Source organism: Lactuca serriola, chromosome 6 (genome assembly GCF_051521515.1).
Source record: "Lactuca serriola cultivar US96UC23 chromosome 6, Lser_US96UC23_V15, whole genome shotgun sequence".
Lineage (NCBI taxonomy): Eukaryota > Viridiplantae > Streptophyta > Magnoliopsida > Asterales > Asteraceae > Lactuca > Lactuca serriola.
The window spans coordinates 70,619,440-70,627,111 of record NC_136413.1 but is presented as its reverse complement, the minus strand read 5'-3'; the positions used below and the strand labels follow the sequence as shown (position 1 = coordinate 70,627,111).

General features: G+C 31.3%; 1 long non-coding RNA gene across 1 annotated transcript; it reads right to left on the bottom strand.

Moving 5' to 3' along the window:
* Positions 1 to 5,451: 5,451 nt before the first annotated feature.
* Positions 5,452 to 6,845, bottom strand: LOC145058488 (uncharacterized). The gene is made up of 3 exons (XR_013686408.1): positions 6,467 to 6,845; positions 5,999 to 6,281; positions 5,452 to 5,580 (listed from the first exon to the last, which is right to left on the bottom strand). It is a non-coding gene; the product is annotated as an uncharacterized LOC145058488 (long non-coding RNA).
* Between the last annotated feature and the right edge of the window lie 827 nt (positions 6,846 to 7,672).

Genomic DNA, 7,672 nt, shown 5'->3' with positions numbered 1-7,672 from the left:
CGGGTCCCGATAGTTATTCTGTATTTGTTACCTGTTATGCTTATATGAACTATATGTAGGCGGGGCCCATTATACTCAGTGGGTAGGGCCCATTACGTGTTATATATATATATATATATATATATATATATATATATATATGATATGTGGTATTTGGGAAACTCACTAAGCTTTGTGCTTACGGTTTTTCAGTATATGTTCCAGGTACTTCTGTTTTCAAAGTGAAGGGCTCGGGATGATTGCAGGACACACACCACCTCGTTCCACATCTTCTTGATTTACTATGATATGTCATAATGATTGATACATATGTTTATCTATATTTGTATCACAATATTTTGGAATACTGGTTTTGTTAATTTTAAAAATGAAATTTTGGAGTCTTATTTTTGGGACGTTTCACAATTTAACCCTATTATGGATTTATAATCATCTTTCAATTAAACATTATCTTATTCAAGATTATCTCCTAATATTTAGGGTTTTAATTTTAATTACCTAAGGCATGTAAAAATCGAATTTTGGCACAAAATCAAATGAGATAATCATTAAAAATAACCATAGAAATCGGATTAGGCAGAAAATTCTGAATTTATGGTTTTGAGTTAAACTCACGTAATGACAGAGGCTTTGTTACATTGTGAGAACAAATTTTCAAAAAAAATTTTGTTTGATTCAACTCATGCACTTTTAATGTTAGACAACCAGACGACTCTAATACCACTGATGAAATTTTCGGGTTACAACAATATGCACAATGTTGAAAATCACTTAAAAATTAAAAAGGGCACATGCAACCTAAAAAGGATCTATGTCTCAATAGTTTGAGGGCAAGATGCATGAATAATAAAACAAACACGAACCCTAGAAAATTCGAAAACAAGGAAATAGGGCTTCATACCTTTATATCTATTATAGCAAACACATTTCTCGATTCCTTCCTTTGCGCTTCAGAAAAGCAAGCACCAAAAGTTAAGTGCCTCTAATGGTTTGTGACCAAACCCTAGCAACTAGAAGACAGAGGAAAGAGGATAAGCAGGAAGAATTTTGACTATCCTTTTGGTAGGCGTGGTGGTCGAAAACAAGCGCCCAAAAGGTCTCATTTGTAGCTGATAGGAAAACCCTAGAAACCCTAATCCTCTCTAATAAATAAAGAACTTTTTGCTACATGTCACACTCTTAATTATTTGGCTACATGTCATTTTGTGGTTATTTTCAATTAATTTTTTTTCCACATGGCATTTTGTGGTTTTTCTCATTTTATTAATTTCTACATAATATTTAAATGTAATAATTTGAAATAAATGTAATAATAAATGCATATCAATTTCATTAATTGGCTTCCTTCTAATTTCAAATTTTTTAAATTAAAGTTTTATTAGTTTCCTTTGTTTATTTATCTAAATTATTTGTTTAATTTAAAATGAAAACAAACAATTTAATTTTAGTAATTGAATATTTTTCTATTTTTTTCATATAAATTCAAACTTCTCAAATGTTTAGAATTTCATATATTTTTTTAAAACGAACTCATGTAATACATGAGTCTTACACCTAGTATTGAATATAATAATAATATTTCAAATTCCGGTGGTTATCCAGTTTTCTTATCTGCAGGAGGCTTCCAGAAACCCTAATTGGGTCTCCTCAAAATTGTCGCCACAAGGAAGGTTCTGGAACCCTTCCTTGTTCAACTTTTGAACAACTACAACTTAAGTCTTTGTATACTCAGTTAATTCTAATTAACCCATAATTAAATCCAAATTAATTCTGATTAATTCTTAATTAATTATTACTATTTTCAGGTAATATAGTAATCATATAATATATTAATAAATCTTTTCCAATTAATTTATTATTCATATGATAAACTAACAAATTATCCACTCTCTCTAAATGTCATTCTATTCGGTTACTAGTTATGAGGGCAACCCAAAAAAGACTTTGCTTCTAATTTCAAGTATATACCAGTTTAGTTATAAACTTAGACACTTTAATCCAACAATACTGTCTTTCGAGTTTTTCAATGTTTTAGTGATTTCAAGGTATACTCTTCATTAGAATAGTATATATTTAGAGTAAATTACATGAATGGTTCCTATGGTTTGATGTAATACTCACCCACGTCATCACTGTGCTTCCCCCACACCCACACCATACATCCATACCAACTCTATACTCACCCACTTAATCCGAGTGGTCGAATTCTGATGTTAAGGTAGCCCACTCACATCTCCGACATCAGAGCTCACCAAACCGCTGTCACTACCTCCTTCATACCAACTCTTCTTATTGATCACCATAACATCATTGTCAAGATTAGACAAGTCATAGATCACCACAACACTCAAACTAGGAGCCAGAATTCACCAAAGAAAAATTAGATTCTTCGAAGAAGACGAAGCTTATCGGAAGAACATCTACACTTCCTCTATCATTCGCTCTCCTCAATCATCATATGAAACATATCTCTAAACAACACCTTGAGCAATGACTAGGATTTATTGGCCATATATATGTAAGTCTCATTCTCTCTAACAAACACTTAGGCGCCGTAAAAGATGAAGCTTATCGGATAGGACAAAGCTTTCAAGTTTAATGTTGGTTCAAATTTATTTAGTTTTCTTCAATTTCACAAATGATGAAATAGATCGCGTTCAATTTAGAAACTCTAAAAACACCTGGAGCACCCAATTTTAACCGATACTTATTGTTGTTCTGTGGGGTTTTGCTTTTAAGTTAAAGTTTGATTTTGGTTGGGTTTTGTTAAATTTCTGTAATAATTTAATGCTTTAGGTTAAGTCTAGAAAACAAAACACAAAATGATTTGAGTACCATCATTCTTATTGTTCTTTGGGATTTTGTTTGGTTTTGATTTAAATTTATGGGTTATTATGGTTTTGGTTTCTTTGTTTTGGTTGAAAGGGATGATGATGCTACTTCCTGAGGTAGTGTCATAGGTAGGCTTGTGTAACATAGTAAGGAGGAAAGGAGTAGGGTTCCAGAGGTAGTGTTAAAGGTAGCTTTGTGTAACATAGTAAGGAGGAAATGAGTAGGGTTGGATATAGTAGGGGACATTTAAATTGAAATATTATTAAAATATTAAAGTCAATAATACAAAAAATCTAAAAAGAAATAAGAAATGGTATATCAGTGATTTTAGGTCCAATAAGGACAACACACACAACAAAATAAAACTACAAGGATGGTATAAGTTTTTTTTTTCTTTTAAAGAAGAAGTTATGGACTAAACACGTAAATTACCTTAAACCATTGGGAGTATTCGTGTAATTTACTCAAATATTTATTTGACTAGAGAACAATTATGTTTTAGGGAAAATGGTAACAATTTTTTCTTTTTGTATATAATTGGTTAGTATTATTATTATTTATTTTTGCAAAATACACTAGCTGATTTGTTTATTATGTCCACATTGCGCCCTTATAACCTGTTGTTGCAAGTTTCCACCCATATGATGGCTTTTCTGGCGATTTTGGCCTCTTCGGCGAGTCTCTAGTCATCTTCTCTGCGAATATATGATTTCTCCGATGAGTCTGTTTTTCCAACCAATCTGCAGAGATCTATTTTTCAGGCCAATCTCCGACGCTATGGTTTTGGTCAGTCTCTATCGGATGTGAAATTCGGGAAAGTAAGCACGTGCCATCTTCTCAGGCAATATATGATTTTCCGACAAGTCTATTTTTCAACCAATCTGCAGAGATATGTTTTCCAGGCTAATCTCAAGTGGGCATGGTTTTGGTGGTTCTCCATCAGATGTGAAACTAGGGAAAGTAGGCAAAGGCCATCGGGTGCGAAATGTTAGAGTTTGAGGACAAGTAAAAGACTCTGATTGCGAAGCTCCGACATGATTGTTGAGATGCACGTCGGAGATTGGATGGAAAAATAATGGCCAGGAAAACACAAATCGAGAAAGAGAAACCCCAAAAAATAGAATCATAAGATTGATTGGAAAAACATAATCGTCGGAGATTGGCCAGAAAAACAGAATCGCTGGAGATTGTCCGAAAACAACATAATCCTCGAAGATTTTCTAGAAAAAAGCAGAATTGCAAGAAAAATATATATCGCCAGAGAAGATGATCGGAGGTTTGCTAGAGATGCCAAAATCGTCGGAAAATCCATCTTTAGGTTGGAATCTTACAAAAGATCATAATGTAGAAATATGGACAAATCAAACCAATTAACTGATGTAGTTACAAAAAAGAAATATTAATACCTAATATATATAAAAAATGAAAACAATGTTAACCTTTTAAATCATTTTTTTTTTTTAGTTTTAACAAGTTAACTCTCATTTTTTTTAGTTTTAACAACTTAACTCTCTTGAGAATAATTAAAGATCGGCTAAACAAGGCGCTTGGGCTAGTTTGGTTATAGGTTTATTGGACGGACTAGACCCACTTAAGGCCCAAACATATTTACTTAAGGCTTGAAATAAAAAAATGGTACAAGACCCGTAAATTAATTTGTTGAATTATAACTAGAAAAGGGCCCGTTTTTGCAAGGCGATTTCCCAACTCTCACACAATTCACAATAATGTTTAGAAACAATCGGGTTTACCTTTATCTTCACCCAATTCCTTCGGGCTCTCCAGTGGCTTTGGACTGTTTGACATAAGTTTGGGCCTCATTTTCAGTCTTCACTATATAGTAGTATATAGGTATAATTCGGGCCTAGTAGCATTATATGTAGGTAAAATTATCCATACATTTGAAAACCCTGGTAAAATTAATAAATTAAACAAGTTTTGTACAAAAATGTCACAAATATTTATCCTACCTTAATAGATTCTCATTATTTGCCACTATGTGATTATGTGTCAATTATCACACTCTTAATTATATTTTGTAGGGAGATCATATGAGAACATCTAAAAGGTTGAGAAGGCGATAACATTTATAGACCAATCATTTTATGAGGACATAAATGGAATTTTACCATCTAATTAAATTATGATTTCCTAAATTTTGGTGATTATGATGACAATTACCCAAAATATCTCATTTTTTAGATTCTATTCTTTTAATGAACCAATAATTAATAAAATCATGATTTAATGTCTATCTTAGATAACATTTTTTTTCAGTTCATTTTTTATTTTTATGTTTCACTTTTAGCAATCAAATATCAAAAGAATGAATAATTTATTGGTTTACCTCATTTATTTTTTTTAAACAAATATCTTCATAAATAATGATTTATACATTGCATTTTAAAATGAATAAAATTGTAAATTATAAATGAATTAACTCAGTTGTATTTATGAATACACTTGTAAAATCATAAATAAATAAAATCCGAAAAAAAGATTATAATATCAACTAAAATGATACTAATATATAAATAAATAAAACACATTTCTATTCATATAAGAATATAATTATAATAGTAAATGAATAAGTTACAATATAGATTTTTTTGACACATAAACTAGTAATACAATTACAATCATAAATGAATAAAACACATTTGCGCTCCTTCCGAAAAAGTTATTGGTGTCGCTGTTTCATTTTGTAAATCTCTCACCTCGAACTATATGCATGTTTATTCATCGCATCTACAAAAATATTAAAGAAACAATTATGTATAATTATATAGTCATACACACATAAATACACTGATATTCACAAAAATGAATACACTGCTATTCGTAAATAAATACAAAATAAAAATAGTGTAAAAATGATCATTTCTTCATAAAATGAATACCCTTAATCATAAATAAATACACTTATCGATCACACATGAATACCCTGCTATTCATAAATAACTACAGTCATTCAAACATAAATTCACACATAAATATACTGATATTCACAAATGAATATAATAAAATAGTTGTTGCCATTTCGTTTCAGCCCTCAATTCATCTCTTTTCTCATTCATTTTTGTCAAGTATTACCACACCAAAAATACCCTTTTAATGCTTAATTTGCTGGTGAAATCAAAGACCAAGAACAACTACAAAAAATTACCTTTCTAGTCATGGTTAGTTGTTGAATTTCGAGTAAATCAAGACCCAAGAAACCTCCATTGAACCCACTTTTTGCTGTTGAAATTGATGAACTGATTTCTGCTCCTTTTTTACCCTTTCATCTTCTTCGTTCCCTGCCAAGAATAACCACCAGGATGGGGTTGTGTTTCTGGAGAAATCAAAAGAGGCAACAGCCCCTTGGCTTTTTCCCCTAACCTGCATTGTTGTGGCTGCTTGCCTTGCTTCTCTCGGACCAGCCTCATGGAGTATTCATTGATGATTAACTGCAAATGAGACATATGACATTGTATTCATATAAGATTACAACTAAATATTTATGGATAGATTTACATAGCCTGCACAAATAGATTGCATGTGTAGATTCGAACATTATATAGCATTATAAGGCCCAAATGAAGAGAAGAGGTGGATTTCGAACAACATTTGCAAGGAAAAAACATAACGTTACTTGATTCAGAGTACTTCGTCGCTACCCTGCTGCTCCGGAGTGGAGGATCGAAGTCTGGTAGTGTACCGCTACTTGCTACTGTCAATGACAAGCAGTCAAGTTCACCAGATTGCCGACAATGTTAAGAAAAAAAGTCGTCGGCTGTAAGTCTCACTCTATATGCAACGATGATGATGAAGAACGAAAGTCATCGTTGGGGTCTGCCAATGTTCGTTACCTCGCGCTGGTGAGTAGATGATGCCGTTTGCCGGTGAGTAGAAGCCATCAAGCCGATGGGATCTTCGGTAAAGGAAGCGACGATGTGTATAAAGGGGAAATGGGGAGTGAATGTTGGTTGTTCAGTCGATGCGTCTTATGAAACCCTAGAGAGAGATATAGAGAGGATATAGATACGAGAATTAGAAAGGTAGGAGGTGATAGGGTGATAAATTATAGGAAATAGGTAAAGTTGCAATTCCTATAATACCCTTCTGACCATTTAAAAGTTACACTTAAATTCCAGTAGTTTTAGAGTTTTTCATAAATCGCGCGTTTTATATTAACCATAGATTTGTTCTCGCGTTCTCAACCTTTTAGGCGTTATATATATATATATATATATATATATATATATATATATATATATATATATATATTGCAATCACACACTTCTCTTCCAAATGTCATATACAATCATACTCGGAAAGTTTTTAATTGTATGCACAAATGCATAATCCTCCTTAATAATTAAAGAACTTTTTTGCCACATGGCATGCTCTACTTCAATTTGACAAATGCCAATTTGTGGTAATTTTGAATTAATTTTTTTTTGCACGTCATTTTATAAGTTTTCCTATTTTATTAAATTTCATATAATATTTTAATGTAATAATTGCAATAAATATAGTAATAAATGGATATCAATTGCATTAATAAACTTACTTCTAATTTCAAAAAATTTAAATTAAAGTTTATTGATTTCTTTTGTTTATTTATTTAAATTATTTGTTTAAATTTAAAAGATAAAAAACATTTCATTTTAATAATTCATTATTTTTCTTATTTTCTTATAAATTCAGAGTTCTTAATTATTTAGATCTTCATGTTTAACATTTTTTTTTAAATTAACCCATGTAATACAAAATTTTCATAACTAGTATTGCAATAAACTTCGACGTAGTACATGTATCACCCCCAAGGAACACAAAACTATCGATCATGGTATAT